Source organism: Rutidosis leptorrhynchoides, chromosome 9, assembly GCF_046630445.1.
Source record: "Rutidosis leptorrhynchoides isolate AG116_Rl617_1_P2 chromosome 9, CSIRO_AGI_Rlap_v1, whole genome shotgun sequence".
NCBI classification, from domain to species: domain Eukaryota; kingdom Viridiplantae; phylum Streptophyta; class Magnoliopsida; order Asterales; family Asteraceae; genus Rutidosis; species Rutidosis leptorrhynchoides.
The window spans coordinates 183264168-183284378 of record NC_092341.1 but is presented as its reverse complement, the minus strand read 5'-3'; positions in this window follow the sequence as shown (position 1 = coordinate 183284378).

Here is a 20211-nt window from a genome sequence, read left to right as displayed (position 1 = left end):
ACCAGCAACCTCGTTACTTCTGGGCTTAAATCTCTCTGAAAAATCATTATATTTATTCATTGAAACCCTATTATATACTCATCCGCATCTTGTGATGAGAACTGCCATACCAATTACCGGGAATCAGCAATCAGTACTTTGAAAACTCACAGCATATTTACATCAACAGTTATATGTATGACATTTATCTCTTAGAATTATGATCTCTCCTTCTGGAATTCTGAAAAGCACTCAGTCACAAATCAATACTCTGAATGTTGAAAAAGTTGAATGAAGCAGCAGAAACCACAGACAACCGTAAACGACCATAATCATCGAAAGTTTGATGATAAAGAATAGTATGTTGGAAAAGCTCAGAAAAGTTAGAACTATAAAACGGATTGAGCTAACCACGAAGGATACCAAGGAAAAATACAAGGACCATACCATATATTCAAAGAATCCAGGTAATTCTGGATCCGATGAAACCTTCAACGAATATCTTGCCCTGTACTCATGTTAAAATCTTGCGGAAAATCTTCCTCATCAACCATCGAACTTAGAAATTCCAAAATATCATCATCAATATCTTCGATATTTCTGAGGATATTTGCATAAATATTCTCGTCCGAAATTATATATCTCTTCGTGCTTCCTGTGTATCATTATGTTAGAAACATTCAATAGAAAATTTAGTACCGAAAAGCGGATTATGCGAAACTATGAAGAAAGCCGTGGACAAATCACAAAGAATAAGTTTGACTTCAAAGAATCCAAATGATTCAATGCCTGTTGAAATCTTTAGCGAATACCTTGCTTCTGACTCCAAACTCTTGCGGACAAATTTTCTTCACCATCCTTCGATATTAGAAATTCCAAGATATCATCGTATCCTTCATTATAAATATCCTCCATATTTCTGAAGATATTTTCATAACTGTTCTTATCTGAAATCGTTAATCTCATCGTGCTATCAGTAGAAACTGTTAGTTTCTATATTCTGTAAATTTTTGAGTTTAAATTATGAATGTTATTGAAGTAATGTTGGGAACTGATGCATGAGTTAGTATAATATAATGACATTTGATCAACGTGATTATATTACAGTAAGTCATGCAGAGTTTCTAATGGAACGTGATGATTCACAGATCATAACGTCATCATGTGCCATGTTACATGACTCGTTCATTCTACTTCACCTCCGAACATATCAAGAAGATATATTCTTGATAGTTCTATTCTCAGTGATTCTGGTAATTTGACAAATCAAATCATGCTATTACGTTCTTTCTTGTTTAGAACATTAAGCTCATTCGAAACTCCACACCTATGAATTCTGGACCGTTACTTGCGAAAAGAAAACAAAAGCATGAAGCTCCGAATTAGAAAGGGGGTATAAATCGCAGCAAATAGAAGAGAGCATTAACTGTGGATGACAATGATTATAGGAGACAGAAGCAGGGACGTCGAAATATAAGGGAAGACATAAAACTCAACAACCACCCAGAAATTTCAAACTGTGGATATTAATACGAATAGCAATATAAAGATACGGTAGAATTAAGAATAGAATCACCCCAAAGTAATAATAGAAGGAAACAAAAATTTTCTGGTGGAAAATTGGAAAGAGGGATGACAGAAAGATAATTAGGAAAATATCAATGATTAGAACTGGATGAAGCATTTTCAAAATCTTTTAGAAGTAAGAATTAAGAATGAAAGTATAGAAAATGGGAGTGGTGGAAAAGAATGGAACGGAAAAAGTGAATTTATAATGGAAATATCCGACAGAGTAATCGAGGCGGATCACCGTATTTAATTTTAGAGATCTTAATTTTCCTTACTCGCCGAAGAATCAAATCCTGTAGATTTCGAAGATTTTCTTTAAATCCCTTAAATTCCGGAATTCAATCGCAACTACGCCAAACGTTATGGAGAATCTCCATTTCTTCATCTCGGTCTTTTGTGATAGCTTCATTCAAACGCTTCGATTAAATCGAGTTATTTTTATCCATATTACACAATGATGATAAAACTCAATTTATCAACTCATATTCATCATGAAAACATTTTTATTGTTAGCCATGACCACCTCACTCAAATTTTGGGACGAAATTTCTTTAACGGGTAGGTACTGTGATGACCCGGGAATTTTCGACCAAATTTAAACTTAATCCTTATTGATTTCGACACGATAAGTAAGTGTGTAATGTTGAGTCTCAAAAAGATTTGAAACTATATTCATGTAATCAATTACCCTTTGACTATTTTCGACGATTCACGAACCATTATCTATAAATAAATACAAACATGTTTAAATATATATATTAATTTGAGATAGAAACTTATATGATTCAATTCATTTGTGTAAATAAATAATATATGATATTACCATAACTCTCTATATATATATACAGTATATTAAAAATAAATATTAAAAGATTGTAATACCCGTTTGATGTTTCGATTGATATTAAGCAAGTTAAATCCAAACTTATATAATTTTTGAAATAAACGGTGATCCGAAAATAAGTTATACGAATTATAGCTTTGTTAAAAATATAATTAGAATCTATTTGATTAATTTTAACAGTTAGTATTTTTACTTGGGGTTGAGAGCTCATAATTAATTTAATTTATATTTAAATAATTGTATATAATTAATGATCAATTTTACACCCTAAAAGACTGAAATAAATAAAGTTATTTAATTTAAAATTTTAGGACTTTCTTGAAAACTTTTATCCGCCACTGATTAATAACGGAATACGACATAACACCCGTAAATTAATCCTATTACGGCTGCTAGACTATTAAACTTGTGAAAGGAACTACTATACACTTTAGGACTTTCAGTTCATATTTATAATATTTATTATTATTATTATTAATTATTAATTATTATTAATATTAAAATTATGTAATATATATAGATATGCAGATAGAAAATATGAGTCATGTTCTTCTTCAAACATTGATCGGCCACCGCCGGCTGCCACCTCCCATCTCCACCTTCTTCAATCGCCACATCTCTTCTCTTTCTTTTTGTCTTCGTCATGTAACTCACGATGACCATTGTAGTAAAGTTTGTTACGGCTGTAATCAATCAGGAACCATCTTAGCCGTCGTCACTAGACCACCGGACACCATTATCTTACCCATATCCACCACCATCGCCATCACAACCATTACAACAACCTCACCATCATGAACCCACTAGAAAATCACCACCTTGAAAACCAAACCCACACGATCAACATCCCTTATGTTTTCAGCTTAATTCAAAACTAAAACACCTCGAATAACTGCTGCTCAGCTTCTGTATTCCTGTTTATACTCGAAATTCACAAACCCACCACCTTTGTCAACTCTAGTCGATCATCACTTACGTCACCGCCAATACCATTAGTTTTTCTATTTCAACTACAAACAAACACCATGACCATCAATCTCTTTACTGCAGTTCATGTTTTCTGTTTTAGGAAGCTGAGAACGAAGGAGGTAAAAGAGATGATATTACAGCAAAAAATAAATAAATAAATAAATAAATAAAACCATCGAAGAAGAAGATGAACAGTAGATGATGATGATGATCTTGATATTACTGTAAAAGTGTTATCATGGTGTAGGACTTGACGAGGTAACGGATGATGAAATGAAATGAAGAATGATGATGGTGATGCTATGTAACGAAGATGATTTGATGATGTATGATAATAGAAATGGTGATGGCAACTGTGATTGATGATAATGAATTTCACGATGAGATTTGATGATGCAAATGATGGTAGATGATGCCTGATATTATAGATGATGATGGGGATGATGATGGGAAGATAATGATGATAATGAATCGGTGAAGATGAAGGGAAGGGAGATAAAATTTACGGGTTAATTAATTTTGGTTGTAAGATTTATCAGAAAAACAATGGTAGAGTGATCGAGCCTAGATCCGTCTTCCTCACGGAATTGGATCTAGGATCAAGTGCAATGAGGAGGATTGGGGTGTTGTTGTTTATTTTGGGCCCCGATGATCGTTTTTCACTTTAACTATCAAGTGATCAACCACCCCGATCCGGTCTTCGTTATCGATTAGCATGATTCACCTTAACTCAATGTAAGAAGTCCTTGGGCAAAGTCACAAGTGAAATCTACAAAGGCTTAGGCAAATGGCAGAGAATCAACAACCTCTAAATGAGAGGCCAAGCTCTCTATTTATAGGTTTCGAGATATCCGCGATCCGCGAGTACCTTAACTATCCGCGGAAACTCAGCGGATTAAACCGCAGTCTTTATATCAATGCGAAAACATGACCGCTGTGCTTATTTTCAGCGAATATTGCATAGCTTTGCCTTATAATTCGCGCAGTTCAGCCTTTGGCCTTTAGCCAATAAAATATACATATACAATGCTATGTATATGATCAAGTCCCCCCAGTTTATTATGATACATATTGCGAAACAAATGTATCATGATAAACTATACAAATTCGCAGTTATCGCAGTCAATATTCACCTTGAGGAATTTCGCATTAACCTAGTTACCGTTATAACAGTCAATGTTACCGTTTGAATTATCTCAATAGATTATTATCACAATTAACTCCGTCGCCTATATATATTGTGATTTGAAATCATAAATTCACTACTCATTTTTCCAAAATATCAAAGAATTACCCAATTCATCAATCAATCGTTATCATTTTAATCATTTTTTGCAGCTCTCTTTTAATTTGCAATGAAGATTAACGAGTTAGATAGGAAAGCTGATCCAAAAACTCTGATCACTAAACTATTAAAGAGCCCGGAGGCTAAATCAACATCATCGAAAGAAAAGCAGCCCATTCCAATCGTTGATTTAACCTCTAAATCTCCTTATTCAAAGCCGAGTACTACCAAGCGACCGTTACAAACACCGCCATCTTCGCAAAGCAAAAAAAATAAACAACAGGAAACCGTTCCTCACGACGATCCATTTATACCGGAACACGAAGGGGAACAGCAAACTGGTATATTGCGAATTGCCATTGAACATGTAAAATATATATTTTTTTATTTCGCCGACTAACCAACGACGTTATTTTGCAGGCGATTCTTCTGGTGATCCTATCTTTGCAAGTCCGAACACTCTTGATCAAATCACCGAATTGTTCCGCACTCCACCTAACTCTTGAAATGTCACGTTCTTATTGATTAAAAACGTTCCATATTAATTGATTTCGTTGTGAGGTTTTGACCTCTATATGAGACGTTTTTCAAAGACTGCATTCATTTTTTAAAACAAACCATAACCTTTATTTCATAAATAAAGGTTTAAAAAGCTTTACGTAGATTATCAAATAATGATAATCTAAAATATCCTGTTTACACACGACCATTACATAATGGTTTACAATACAAATATGTTACATCGAAATCAGTTTCTTGAATGCAGTTTTTACACAATATCATACAAACATGGACTCCAAATCTTGTCCTTATTTTAGTATGCAACAGCGGAAGCTCTTAGTATTCACCTGAGAATAAACATGCTTTAAACGTCAACAAAAAATGTTGGTGAGTTATAGGTTTAACCTATATATATCAAATCGTAACAATAGACCACAAGATTTCATATTTTAATACACATCCCATACATAGAGATAAAAATCATTCATATGGTGAACACCTGGTAACCGACATTAACAAGATGCATATATAAGAATATCCCCATCATTTCGGGACACCCTTCGGATATGATATAAATTTCGAAGTACTAAAGCATCCGGTACTTTGGATGGGGTTTGTTAGGCCCAATAGATCTATCTTTAGGATTCGCGTCAATTAGGGTGTCTGTTCCCTAATTCTTAGATTACCAGACTTAATAAAAAGGGGCATATTCGATTTCGATCATTCAACCATAGAATGTAGTTTCACGTACTTGTGTCTATTTTGTAAATCATTTATAAAACCTGCATGTATTCTCATCCCAAAAATATTAGATTTTAAAAGTGGGACTATAACTCACTTTCACAGATTTTTACTTCGTCGGGAAGTAAGACTTGGCCACTGGTTGATTCACGAACCTATAACAGTATATACATATATATCAAAGTATGTTCAAAATATATTTACAACACTTTTATTATATTTTGATGTTTTAAGTTTATTAAGTCAGCTGTCCTCGTTAGTAACCTACAACTAGTTGTCCACAGTTAGATGTACATAAATAAATCGATAAATATTATCTTGAATCAATCCACGACCCAGTGTATACATATCTCAGTATTGATCACAACTCAAACTATATATATTTTGGAATCAACCTCAACCCTGTGTAGCTAACTCCAACATTCACATATAGAGTGTCTATGGTTGTTCTGAAATATATATAGATGTGTCGACATGATAGGTTGAAACATTGTATACGTGTCTATGGTATCTCAAGATTACATAATATACAATACAAGTTGATTAAGTTATGGTTGGAATAGATTTGTTATCAATTTTCACGTAGCTAAAATGAGAAAAATTATCCAATCTTGTTTTACCCATAACTTCTTCATTTTAAATCCGTTTTGAGTGAATCAAATTGCTATGGTTTCATATTGAACTCTATTTTATGAATCTAAACAGAAAAAGTATAGGTTTATAGTCGGAAAAATAAGTTACAAGTCATTTTTGTAAAGGTAGTCATTTCAGTCGAAAGAACGACGTCTAGATGACCATTTTAGAAAACATACTTCCACTTTGAGTTTAACCATAATTTTTGGATATAGTTTCATGTTCATAATAAAAATCATTTTCCCAAAATAACAACTTTTAAATCAAAGTTTATCATAGTTTTTAATTAACTAACCCAAAACAGCCCGCGGTGTTACTATGACGGCGTAAATCCGGTTTTACGGTGTTTTTCGTGTTTCCAGGTTTTAAATCATTAAGTTAAAATATCATATAGATATAGAACATGTGTTTAGTTGATTTTAAAAGTCAAGTTAGAAGGATTAACTTTTATTTGCGAACAAGTTTAGAATTAACTAAACTATGTTCTAGTGATTACAAGTTTAAACCTTTGAATAAGATAGCTTTATATGTATGAATCGAATGATGTTATGAACATCATTACTACCTCAAGTTCCTTGGATAAACCTACTGGAAATGAGAAAAATGGATCTAGCTTCAAAGGATCCTTGGATGGCTTGAAAGTTCTTGAAGCAGAATCATGACACGAAAACAATTTCAAGTAAGATTTCTACTCGAAATAAGATTGTTATAGTTATAGAAATTGAATTAAAATTTGAATATGATTATTACCTTGTATTAGAAAGATAACCTACTATAAGTAACAAAGGTTTCTTGATCTTGGATGATTACTTGGAATGGATTTAGAAAACTTGGAAGTAAACTTGCAATCTTGGAAGTATTCTTGATTTTATGAAACTAGAACTTTTGGAATTTATGAAGAACACTTAGAACTTGAAGATAGAACTTGAGAAAGATCAATTAGATGAAGAAAATTGAAGAATGAAAGTGTTTGTAGGTGTTTTTGGTCGTTGGTGTATGGATTAGATATAAAAGATATGTAATTTTGTTTTCATGTAAATAAGTCATGAATGATTACTCATATTTTTGTAATTTTATGAGATATTTCATGCTAGTTACCAAATGATGGTTCCCACATGTGTTAGGTGACTCACATGGGCTTCTAAGAGCTGATCATTGGAGTGTATATACCAATTGTACATACATCTAAAAGCTGTGTATTGTACGAGTACGAATACGGGTGCATACGAGTAGAACTGTTGATGAAACTGAACGAGGATGTAATTGTAAGCATTTTTGTTAAGTAGAAGTATTTTGATAAGTGTCTTGAAGTCTTTCAAAAGTGTATGAATACATATTAAAACACTACATGTATATACATTTTAACCGAGTCGTTAAGTCATCGTTAGTCGTTACATGTAAGTGTTGTTTTGAAACCTTTAGGTTAACGATCTTGTTAAGTGTTGTTAACCCAATGTTTATAATATCAAATGAGATTTTAAATTATTATATTATTATGATATTATGATGTATGAATATCTCTTAATATGATATATATACATTAAATGTTGTTACAACGATAATCGTTACATATATGTCTCGTTTCAAAATCATTAAGTTAGTAGTCTTGTTTTTACATATGTAGTTCATTGTTAATATTACTTAATGATATGTTTACTTATTATAATATCATGTTAACTATATATATATCCATATATATGTCATCATATAGTTTTTACAAGTTTTAACGTTCGTGAATCACTGGTCAACTTGGGTGGTCAATTGTCTATATTAAACCTATTTCAATTAATCAAGTCTTAACAAGTTTGATTGCTTAACATGTTGGAAACACTTAATCATGTAAATAACAATTTCATTTAATATATATATAAACATGGAAAAGTTCGGGTCACTACAGTACCTACCCGTTAAATAAATTTCGTCCCGAAATTTTAAGAAGTTGGAGGTGTTGACGTATCTTCTGGAAATAAATGCGGGTATTTCTTCTTCATCTGATCTTCACGCTCCCAGGTGAACTCGGGTCCTCTACGAGCATTCCATCAAACCTTAACAATCGGTATCCTGTTTTGTTTAAGTCTCTTAACCTCACGATCCATTATTTCGACGGGTTCTTCAATGAATTGAAGTTTTTCATTGATTTGGATTTCGACCAACAGAATAGTGAGATCTTCTTTAGCAAAACATTTCTTCAAATTTGAGACGTGGAAAGTGTTATGTACAGCCGCGAGTTGTTGAGGTAGCTCCAGTTGGTAAGCTACTGTTCCGACACGATCTATAATCTTGAATGGTCCAATGTACCTTGGATTTAGTTTCCCCCGTTTACCAAATCGAACAACGCCTTTCCAAGGTGAAACCTTAAGCATGACTATTTCTCCAATTTCAAACTCTATATCTTCTCTTTTACTGTCCGCGTAGCTCTTTTGTCGACTCTGGGCGGTTTTCAATCTTTGTTGAATTTGGATGATTTTATCGGTAGTTTCTTGTATTATATCCGGACCCGTAATCTGTCTATCCCCCACTTCACTCCAACAAATTGGAGACCTGCACTTTCTACCATAAAGTGCTTCAAACGGCGCCATCTCAATACTAGAATGATAACTGTTGTTGTAGGAAAATTCTGCTAACGGTAGGTGTCGATCCCAACTGTTTCTGAAATCAATAACACATGCTCGTAGCATGTCTTCAAGCATTTGTATCGTCCTTTCGCTCTGCCCATCAGTTTGTGGATGATAGGCAGTACTCATGTCTAGACGAGTTCCTAATGCTTGCTGTAATGTCTACCAGAATCTTGAAATAAATCTGCCATCCCTATCAGAGATAATAGAGATTGGTATCCCATGTCTGGAGACGACTTCCTTCAAATACAGTCGTGCTAACTTATCCATCTTGTCATCTTCTCTTATTGACAGGAAGTGTGCTGATTTGGTGAGACGATCAACTATTACCCAAATAGTATCAAAACCACTTGCAGTCCTTGGCAATTTAGTGATGAAATCCATGGTAATGTTTTCCCATTTCCATTCCGGGATTTCGGGTTGTTGAAGTAGACCTGATGGTTTCTGATGCTCAGCTTTGACCTTAGAACACGTCAAACATTCTCCTACGTATTTAGCAACATCGGCTTTCATACCCGGCCACTAAAAATGTTTCTTGAGATCCTTGTACATCTTCCCTGTTCCAGGATGTATTGAGTATCTGGTTTTATGAGCTTCTCTAAGTACCATTTCTCTCATATCTCCAAATTTTGGTACCCAAATCCTTTCATCCCTATACCGGGTTCCGTCTTCCCGAATATTAAGATGCTTCTCCGATCCTTTGGGTATTTCATCCTTTAAATTTCCCTCTTTTAAAACTCCTTGTTGCGCCTCCTTTATTTGAGTAGTAAGGTTAGTGTGAATCATTATATTCATAGATTTTACTCGAATGGGTTCTCTGTCCTTTCTGCTCAAGGCGTCGTCTACCACATTTGCCTTCCCCGGGTGGTAACGAATCTCAAAGTCGTAATCATTCAACAATTCAATCCACCTACGCTGCCTCATATTCAGTTGTTTCTGATTAAATATGTGTTGAAGACTTTTGTGGTCGGTATATATAATACTTTTAACCCCATATAAGTAGTGCCTCCAAGTCTTTAATGCAAAAACAACTGCGCCTAATTCTAAATCATGCGTCGTATAATTTTGCTCGTGAATCTTCAATTGTCTAGACGCATAAGCAATCACCTTCGTCCGTTGCATTAATACACAACCGAGACCTTGCTTTGATGCGTCACAATAAATCACAAAATTATCATTCCCTTCAGGCAATGACAATATAGGTGCTGTAGTTAGCTTTTTCTTCAATAATTGAAACGCCTTTTTTTGTTCATCCTTCCATTCAAATTTCTTCCCTTTATGCGTTAATGCAGTCAAGGGTTTTGCTATTTTGGAGAAATCTTGGATGAATCTTTTGTAGTAACCAGCCAATCCTAAAAATTGACGTATATGCTTCGGAGTTTTTGGGGTTTCCCACTTTTCAACGGTTTTGATCTTTGCCGAGTCCACCTGGATACCTTCTTTGTTCACTATGTGACCGAGGAATTGAACTTCTTCCAACCAAAATGCACACTTTGAAAACTTAGCGTACAGTTTTTCTTTCCTCAATACTTCTAGACTTTTCTCAAATGTTCTTCGTGCTCTTGATCATTCTTTGAGTAAATAAGTATATCATCGATGAAAACAATGACAAACTTGTCAAGATATGGCCCACACACACGGTTCATAAGGTCCATGAACACAGCTGGTACGTTAGTCAATCCAAACAGCATAACCATAAACTCGTAATGACCATAACGCGTCCTAAAAGCAGTTTTTGGAATATCATCCTCCTTTACTCACATTTGATGATATCCAGAACGTAAATCGATCTTCGAATAAACCGACGAGCCTTGTAGTTAATCAAATAAGTCGTCAATTCTCGGCAGTGGATAACGGTTTTTGATGGTAAGTTTGTTCAACTCTCTGTAGTCAATACACAACCTAAATGTACCATCCTTCTTCTTGACAAACAAAACAGGAGCTCCCCATGGTGATGTGCTTGGTCGAATGAAACCACGCTCTAAAAGTTCTTGTAATTGGCTTTGCAGTTCTTTCATCTCGCTGGGTGCGAGTCTGTAAGGAGCACGAGCTATTGGTGCAGCTCCTGGTACAAGATCTATTTGAAATTCAACAGATCGATGTGGAGGTAGTCCTGGTAATTCTTTCGGAAATACATCGGGAAATTCTTTTGCGACGGGAACATCATTGATGCTCTTTTCTTCAGTTTGTACTTTCTCGACGTGTGCTAGAACAGCATAGCAACCTTTTCTTATTAGTTTTTGTGCCTTCAAATTACTAATAAGATGTAGCTTTATGTTGCCCTTTTCTCCGTACACCATTAAGGGTTCTCCTTCTTCTCGTACAATGCGAATTGCATTTTTATAGCATACGATCTCTGCTTTCACCTTCTTCAGCCAGTCCATGCCAACTATTACATCAAAACTCCCTAACTCTACTGGTATCAAATCAATCTTAAATATTTCGCTACCCAGTTTAATTTCATGATTCCGGCATATATTATCTGCTGAAATTAATTTACCGTTTGCTAATTCGAGTAAAAATTTACTATCCAACGGCGTCAATGGACAACTTAATTTAGCACAAAAATCTCTACTCATATAGCTTCTATCCGCACCCGAATAAAATAAAACGTAAGCAGATTTATTGTCAATAAGAAACGTACCCCTAACAAGCTCCGGGTCTTCCTGTGCCTCTGCCGCATTAATATTGAAAACTCTTCCGCGGCCTTGTCCATTCGTGTTCTCCTGGTTCTGGCAATTTCTAATAATGTGGCCCAGTTTTCCACATTTATAACAAAGTACATTGGCATAACTTGCTCCGACACTACTTGTGAAATGTCCCGTTCTTATTGATTAAAAACGTTCCATATTAATTGATTTCGTTGCGAGGTTTTGACCTCTATATGAGACGTTTTTCAAAGACTGCATTCATTTTAAAACAAACCATAACCTTTATTTCATCAATAAAGGTTTAAAAAGCTTTACGTAGATTATCAAATAATGATAATCTAAAATATCCTGTTTACACACGACCATTACATAATGGTTTACAATACAAATATGTTACAACAAAATAAGTTTCTTGAATGCAGTTTTTACACAATATCATACAAGCATGGACTCCAAATCTCGTCCTTATTTAAGTATGCGACAGCGGAAGCTCTTAATAATCACCTGAGAATAAACATGCTTAAAACGTCAACAAAAATGTTGGTGAGTTATAGGTTTAACCTATATATATCAAATCATAATAATAGACCACAAGATTTCATATTTCAATACACATCCCATACATAGAGATAAAAGTCATTCATATGGTGAACACCTGGTAACCGACATTAACAAGATGCATATATAAGAATATCCCCATCATTCCGGGACACCCTTCGGATATGATATAAATTTCGAAGTACTAAAGCATCCGGTACTTTGGATGGGGCTTGTTGGGCCCGATAGATCTATCTTTAGGATTCGCGTCAATTAGGGTGTCTGTTCCCTAATTCTTAGATTACCAGACTTAATAAAAAGGGGCATATTCGATTTCGATAATTCAACCATAGAATGTAGTTTCACGTACTTGTGTCTATTTTGTAAATCATTTATAAAACCTGCATGTATTCTCATCCCAAAAATATTAGATTTTAAAAGTGGGACTATAACTCACTTTCACAGATTTTTACTTCGTCGGGAAGTAAGACTTGGCCACTGGTTGATTCACGAACCTATAACAATATATACATATATATCAAAGTATGTTCAAAATATATTTACAACACTTTTAATATATTTTGATGTTTTAAGTTTATTAAGTCAGCTGTCCTCGTTAGTAACCTACAACTAGTTGTCCACAGTTAGATGTACAGAAATAAATCGATAAATATTATCTTGAATCAATCCACGACTCAGTGTATACGTATCTCAGTATTGATCACAACTCAAACTATATATATTTTGGAATCAACCTCAACCCTGTATAGCTAACTCCAACATTCACATATAGAGTGTCTATGGTTGTTCCGAAATATATATAGATGTGTCGACATGATAGGTTGAAACATTGTATACGTGTCTATGGTATCTCAAGATTACATAATATACAATACAAGTTGATTAAGTTATGGTTGGAATAGATTTGTTACCAATTTTCACGTAGCTAAAATGAGAAAAATTATCCAATCTTGTTTTACCCATAACTTCTTCATTTTAAATCCGTTTTGAGTGAATCAAATTGCTATGGTTTCATATTGAACTCTATTTTATGAATCTAAACAGAAAAAGTATAGGTTTATAGTCAGAAAAATAAGTTACAAGTCGTTTTTGTAAAGGTAGTCATTTCAGTCGAAAGAACGACGTCTAGATGACCATTTTAGAAAACATACTTCCACTTTGAGTTTAACCATAATTTTTGGATATAGTTTCATGTTCATAATAAAAATCATTTTCTCAGAATAACAACTTTTAAATCAAAGTTTATCATAGTTTTTAATTAACTAACCCAAAACAGCCCGCGGTGTTACTACGACGGCGTAAATCCGGTTTTACGGTGTTTTTCGTGTTTCCAGTTTTAAATCATTAAGTTAGCATATCATATAGATATAGAACATGTGTTTATTTCATTTTAAAAGTCAAGTTAGAAGGATTAACTTTTGTTTGCGAACAAGTTTAGAATTAACTAAACTATGTTCTAGTGATTACAAGTTTAAAACTTCGAATAAGATAGCTTTATATGTATGAATCGAATGATGTTATGAACATCATTACTACCTTAAGTTCCTTGGATAAACCTACTGGAAAAGAGAAAAATGGATCTAGCTTCAACGGATCCTTGGATGGCTCGAAGTTCTTGAAGCAGAATCATGACACGAAAACAAGTTCAAGTAAGATCATCACTTGAAATAAGATTGTTATAGTTATAGAAATTGAACCAAAGTTTGAATATGATTATTACCTTGTATTAGAATGATAACCTACTGTAAGAAACAAAGATTTCTTGAGGTTGGATGATCACCTTACAAGATTGGAAGTGAGCTAGCAAACTTGAAAGTATTCTTGCTTTTATGTAACTAGAACTTGTAGAATATATAAAGAACACTTAGAACTTGAAGATAGAACTTGAGAGAGATCAATTAGATGAATAAAATTGAAGAATGAAAGTGTTTGTAGGTGTTTTTGGTCGTTGGTGTATGGATTAGATATAAAGGATATGTAATTTTGTTTTCATGTAAATAAGTCATGAATGATTACTCATATTTTTGTAATTTTATGAGATATTTCATGCTAGTTGCCAAATGATGGTTCCCACATGTGTTAGGTGACTCACATGTGCTGCTAAGAGCTGATCATTGAAGTGTATATACCAATAGTACATACATCTAAAAGCTGTGTATTGTACGAGTACGAATACGGGTGCATACGAGTAGAATTGTTGATGAAACTGAACGAGGATGTAATTGTAAGCATTTTTGTTAAGTAGAAGTAGTTTGATAAGTGTCTTGAAGTCTTTCAAAAGTGTATGAATACATATTAAAACACTACATGTATATACATTTTAACTGAGTCGTTAAGTCATCGTTAGTCGTTACATGTAAATGTTGTTTTGAAACCTTTAGGTTAACGATCTTGTTGAATGTTGTTAACCCATTGTTTATTATAACAAATGAGATGTTAAATTGTTATATTATCATGATATTATGATATATAATATATCTTAGTATGATGTATATACCACTGTTGCAAAACACCCCGTCTCGAGCAGTCTCGACGCCCGTCTCGACGGTTTGGTGACTAGTCCATCCCGTCTCGTAGAAAACCGTCTAATATGACAGTCAACGATCAAAATTCGGGTTAAAGTTGAAAAAAATCGAGTCAAAGTCGGTCAACATTCAGAAAAGGGAGAAAATCGATAAAATCGGTAAAATATATCGTATTTTAGTTTGAATTTTTTGTATTAAATTAACGATGATAGCAATTATCAGTATAAATTAATTAATTAAAGTTTTTAGCTTTAAAATATGTATACATATAAGCATTTTTATACTTATATATTTAAAAGTCAACTTTGGTCAACGTCCGTCTCGACCCCCGTCTCGACCCCGTCTCGAACGTCTCGACCTTTTTAGGACCCGACCGTCTCGACCCCGTCTCACGTATTTTGCAACCTTGGTATATACAGTTAAATGTCGTTACAACGATAATCGTTACATATATGTCTCGTTTCGAAATCATTAAGTTAGTAGTCTTATTTTTACATATGTATTTCATTGTTAATACACTTAATAATATATTTACTTATCATTTAACATAATTAACCAAGTGTATCAATATCTTAATATGATTCATGTGTACCTAGTAAGACGTTGTTATAACGATAATCGTTATATATATCGTTTTCGAGTTTCTTAAATTAATAGTCTCATTTTTATGTATATAACTCATTGTTAAAATACCTAATGAGATACATACTAATAATAAAAACATGTTAACTATATATATAACCATATATATGTCATCGTATAGTTTTTACAAGTTTTAACGTTCGTGAATCACCGGTCAACTTGGGTGGTCAATTGTCTATATGAAACATATTTCAATTAATCAAGTCTTAACAAGTTTGATTGCTTAACATGTTGGAAACATTTAATCATGTAAATATCAATCTCAATTAATATATATAAACATGGAAAAGTTCGGGTCACTACATTTGATAGGGAGTTAAGGATAAGATCGGTGGCTAACTCATTTGATATGTTTAGGTTAAGGCGGTTAGCACGATCAATAAGGCTCTTCATCTTAAGCACATAAGATGAAACCGATTGGGTATCGTCCATACGACAAGCATGTAGCGCCCGAACGGTCTCGAAACGCTCGACACGCGCTTGTTGAAGGAACATCTCCTTCAATTGCGTTATCATGTCGTATGCACTATGATGCTCGAAATCCTTTTGGAGTTCGGGAATCATAGTCCCAAGCATTAGGCATGAGACTTGAAGGGAGTCGTGGCAATACTTATCGTAAGAGGCCATTGCCTCCACATCATTCTCATCCGGTTGATCGGGAATGGGGTCCTCAAGTACATACGCTTTATCCTCTTGTTTGAGGACAATCCGAAGATTGCGGAACCAATCCATAAAGTTGGTATGGTTGAGTTTGTCTTTCTCTAAGAGAGACCTTAATGATAGGTTGTTCATGTTAAGTGGTGCGTTTTGCATGTTGTTGTTGTTATTAGCGGCCATCTACAAAATTCAACAAAGTCCTTTTAAGTATCGATTTTAAATTCAATAAACAATACCCTTTTAATTTGTTTTATTAAATATTAGAATCCAACGGTAAATCAAATTTCGGTTAGGTGACCTTTATCCCGTCATTTGATTTAGCTAGGTAGTCATAATGACAATTGCAATCCTTTTGCAACTTCTAAGTTATGGGATCATGCAATCCTTTTGCATGGCATATTAATCCCATCAATGCCTATTTGTTCCTCATGCTTCGGTGACCCTAAGTTCATGATTCCCAAATCAAGTCGTCCTACTTGTGTAGACATGTAAATTTAACAAACAAGTGGTTAGGTGACCTTTATCCCACTAGTGTGCGAAATTTACCTTATTCATATTAGTCCGCTCATGACGGTTAGGTGACCTTTATCCCGTCAAGAGTTTCTTAATATGTCTAAGTGTTTTCACAAAAGGATGGCGTTTAACTTGTTTACCTTGTTTTAGTTAAAGGGATTTAAGTTTTCTACATTCTAGTTTTAGAAAACAAAATGCTATACACCAACATGCATTTGGTGTGTAGTAAATTTTGAAAAACCCATTTTCATGTCCTTTTAGTAAAACCAATTACTAGTTATGAACCAATTTAATACCTTTTAAATAAACCATTTTATTTAGGTCTAATAACCAATTATTAGTGTCGTTATGTTATGTTTTATTATAACCATTTATAATGTATTAAGCAAGTTGTTAACATGTGATAATCTTGTAGCAACCAATCATACAAACATACACAAACATGCATAACAAAATATGTTCACAATCGGGAGCCATTTTGGTGGGCATTTGTTTAGCCAAAAAACAAATGTCACCGGTAAGGGTTAACAAAAGAAAGCAAGAGATTTTTAAACAAAATCTCCCACTTAATCTTGTAATCTTCAAAGCTCCATCTTGTAATCTTCATCTTGAATCTTCATTTTCTTTTTACAAAATTATATCCTAATACAATTTTTCTAGAAAATGAAACAACAACCTATTCTATTTTTACAAACAAATAGAATAAATTACATGAAAAATTACAAGATTACTTACAACTTATTACACACCAAAATTACAAAATTATTACAAATTAATACAAACCAAATGAATGAATATTACAACCATGAATAATAACCAAATCATTCAAACATTCAACCACACGGTCTAGGCTCGATTGTGAACAATAACATAACATCAAATCTTGGCCAAACTTGAAGTCCCAAACCCACTTTTGGGGTCCAAAATTCGGCCAAACCAACAAACCCACCAAAACTCATGATTTTTACATTCTACTTTCATGCATGTTGGTAGATTGTAAAATAAATGAGTTTACTAGCCAAAAACAAGAAGCATATTAACAAGACTTTGGCTCTAGATACCATTGATGGAATACCACATGTAAACAAGTCACAAAACCCATTTATGTATGTATATGAATTCGTGTATATGTATATAGCAAGCGGAAGCAATTTTCATCTTAAGAACATGTGTATTTTAACCTTTTAAAATGTATTCCATTTCATAGATCTAGTCTTGTACAATATACTAAAATGTAAATAGAAGCTAGTTAGGGTTTATACCTTCTCCAAAGGGAGGTAGAAGTAACAAGATGAAGATGATGAAGTGAAGCTAGTTTCTAACTTGAAACCTCAAGAGATAATACCCACAAACCTTAGTATCAACACCCTTCTTCTTGGTTAGGATTTAGGACACTTAGAACACTTGCAAGATCAACCAAAAACCCTTTGGAAACTCCCAAAATTTCGGCCAAGGTAGAGAGAAAAGAAGAGAGATTTTGCAAGTTTGAAAATGCTAGAATGAATGTGTGTATTGGGTGAACCAAATGCATGCATCAAGTAATAATAACAAGGAGTGAACCAAGGTAAAATGGCTCCTTGGATACCCCAAAAGAGGCCGCCATTTTTACCCCCTTTTTCCCATTTTTTTATTTATTACTTCCTTAAACATGCATATATCTTCCACCCATTTTTTTTATACATGTGCATATAATTTATAAACCCATTATAAAATAATATGTCACAAGTGTTAGTTTAATAAAATAATTAAACTTATATAAATAATTATCCATATAATTATTTCTAGCATTTCACTTTAGAAAACCAATTTCAAAGTCTAAGTATTTAGTATTAGTTTTAAAGATCCTATCGTTAAAACAAATACATAAAAGTGTTGATAGTTTGTTATTGGGTATGACCCGACTTGGATCATAACATATTGGCCACATTAATTAATTATGTCTCTTGGGCATATGAAATACCTTCATATATATATATATATATATATATATATATATATATATATATATATATATATATATATATATATATATATATATATATATATATATATATATATATATATTATGTATTAGACCTAATATTATTAATAATACAAATATTAATGTTATTATTAGTAAGAATAATGAAAGTAATGATCATAGTATTAATATTTACATTTATACATTAACTTATAAATTACAGTTTATTATTTCCAATTATTATATTTATACATACATTTATATACATATGTATTTATTAACAATTAATAGTTCGTGAATCGTCGAAACAGTCAAAGGGTAATTGCATAAATGAATACACTTCAAAATATTTGAGATTCATCATTACAGACCTTGCTTAACGTGTCGAAATTATATTTAGATTAGGTTTAAATTTGATTAGAAATTTCCGGGTCGTCACACAAATGGTGTCGGAATGAGTAATGGCGGAGCAAGTAGTGTCGGAGCAAGTTATGCCAATGTAGTTTGTTATAAATGTGGAAAACCGGGCCACATTATTAGAAATTGCCCGAACCAGGAGAACACGAATGGAAAAGGCCGCGGAAGAGTTTTCAATATTAATGCGGCAGAGGCACAGGAAGACCCGGAGCTTGTTACGGGTACGTTTCTTATTGACAATAAATCTGCTTATGTTTTATTTGATTCGGGTGCGGATAGAAGCTATATGAGTAGAGATTTTTGTGCTAAATTAAGTTGTCCATTGACACCTTTGGATAGTAAATTTTTACTCGAATTAGCAAATGGTAAATTAATTTCAGCATATAATATATGTCGGGATCGAGAAATTAAACTGGTTAGCGAAACATTTAAGATTAATTTGATACCAGTAGAGTTAGGGAGTTTTGATGTGATAATCGGTATGGACTGGTTGAAAGAAGTGAAAGCAGAGATCGTTTGTTACAAAAATGCAATTCGCATTATACGAGAAAAAGAAAAACCCTTAATGGTGTACGGAGAAAAGGGCAACACGAAGCTACATCTTATTAGTAATTTGAAGGCACAAAAACTAATAAGAAAAGGTTGCTATGCTGTTCTAGCACATGTCGAGAAAGTACAAACTGAAGAAAAGAGCATCAATGATGTTCCCATTGCAAAAGAATTTCCCGATATATTTCCGAAAGAATTACCGGGATTACCCCCACATCGATCCGTTGAATTTCAAATAGATCTTGTACCAGGAGCTGCACCAATAGCTCGTGCTCCTTACAGACTCGCACCCAGCGAGATCAAAGAACTGCAAAGCCAATTACAAGAACTTTTAGAGCGTGGTTTCATTCGACCAAGCACATCACCGTGGGGAGCTCCTGTTTTGTTTGTCAAGAAGAAAGATGGTACATTCAGGTTGTGTTTCGACTACCGAGAGTTGAACAAACTTACCATCAAGAACCGCTACCCACTACCGAGAATCGATGACTTATTTGATCAAATACAAGGCTCGTCTGTTTATTCAAAGATTGACTTACGTTCCGGGTATCATCAAATGCGGGTGAAATAAGATGATATTCCAAAGACTGCTTTCAGAACACGTTA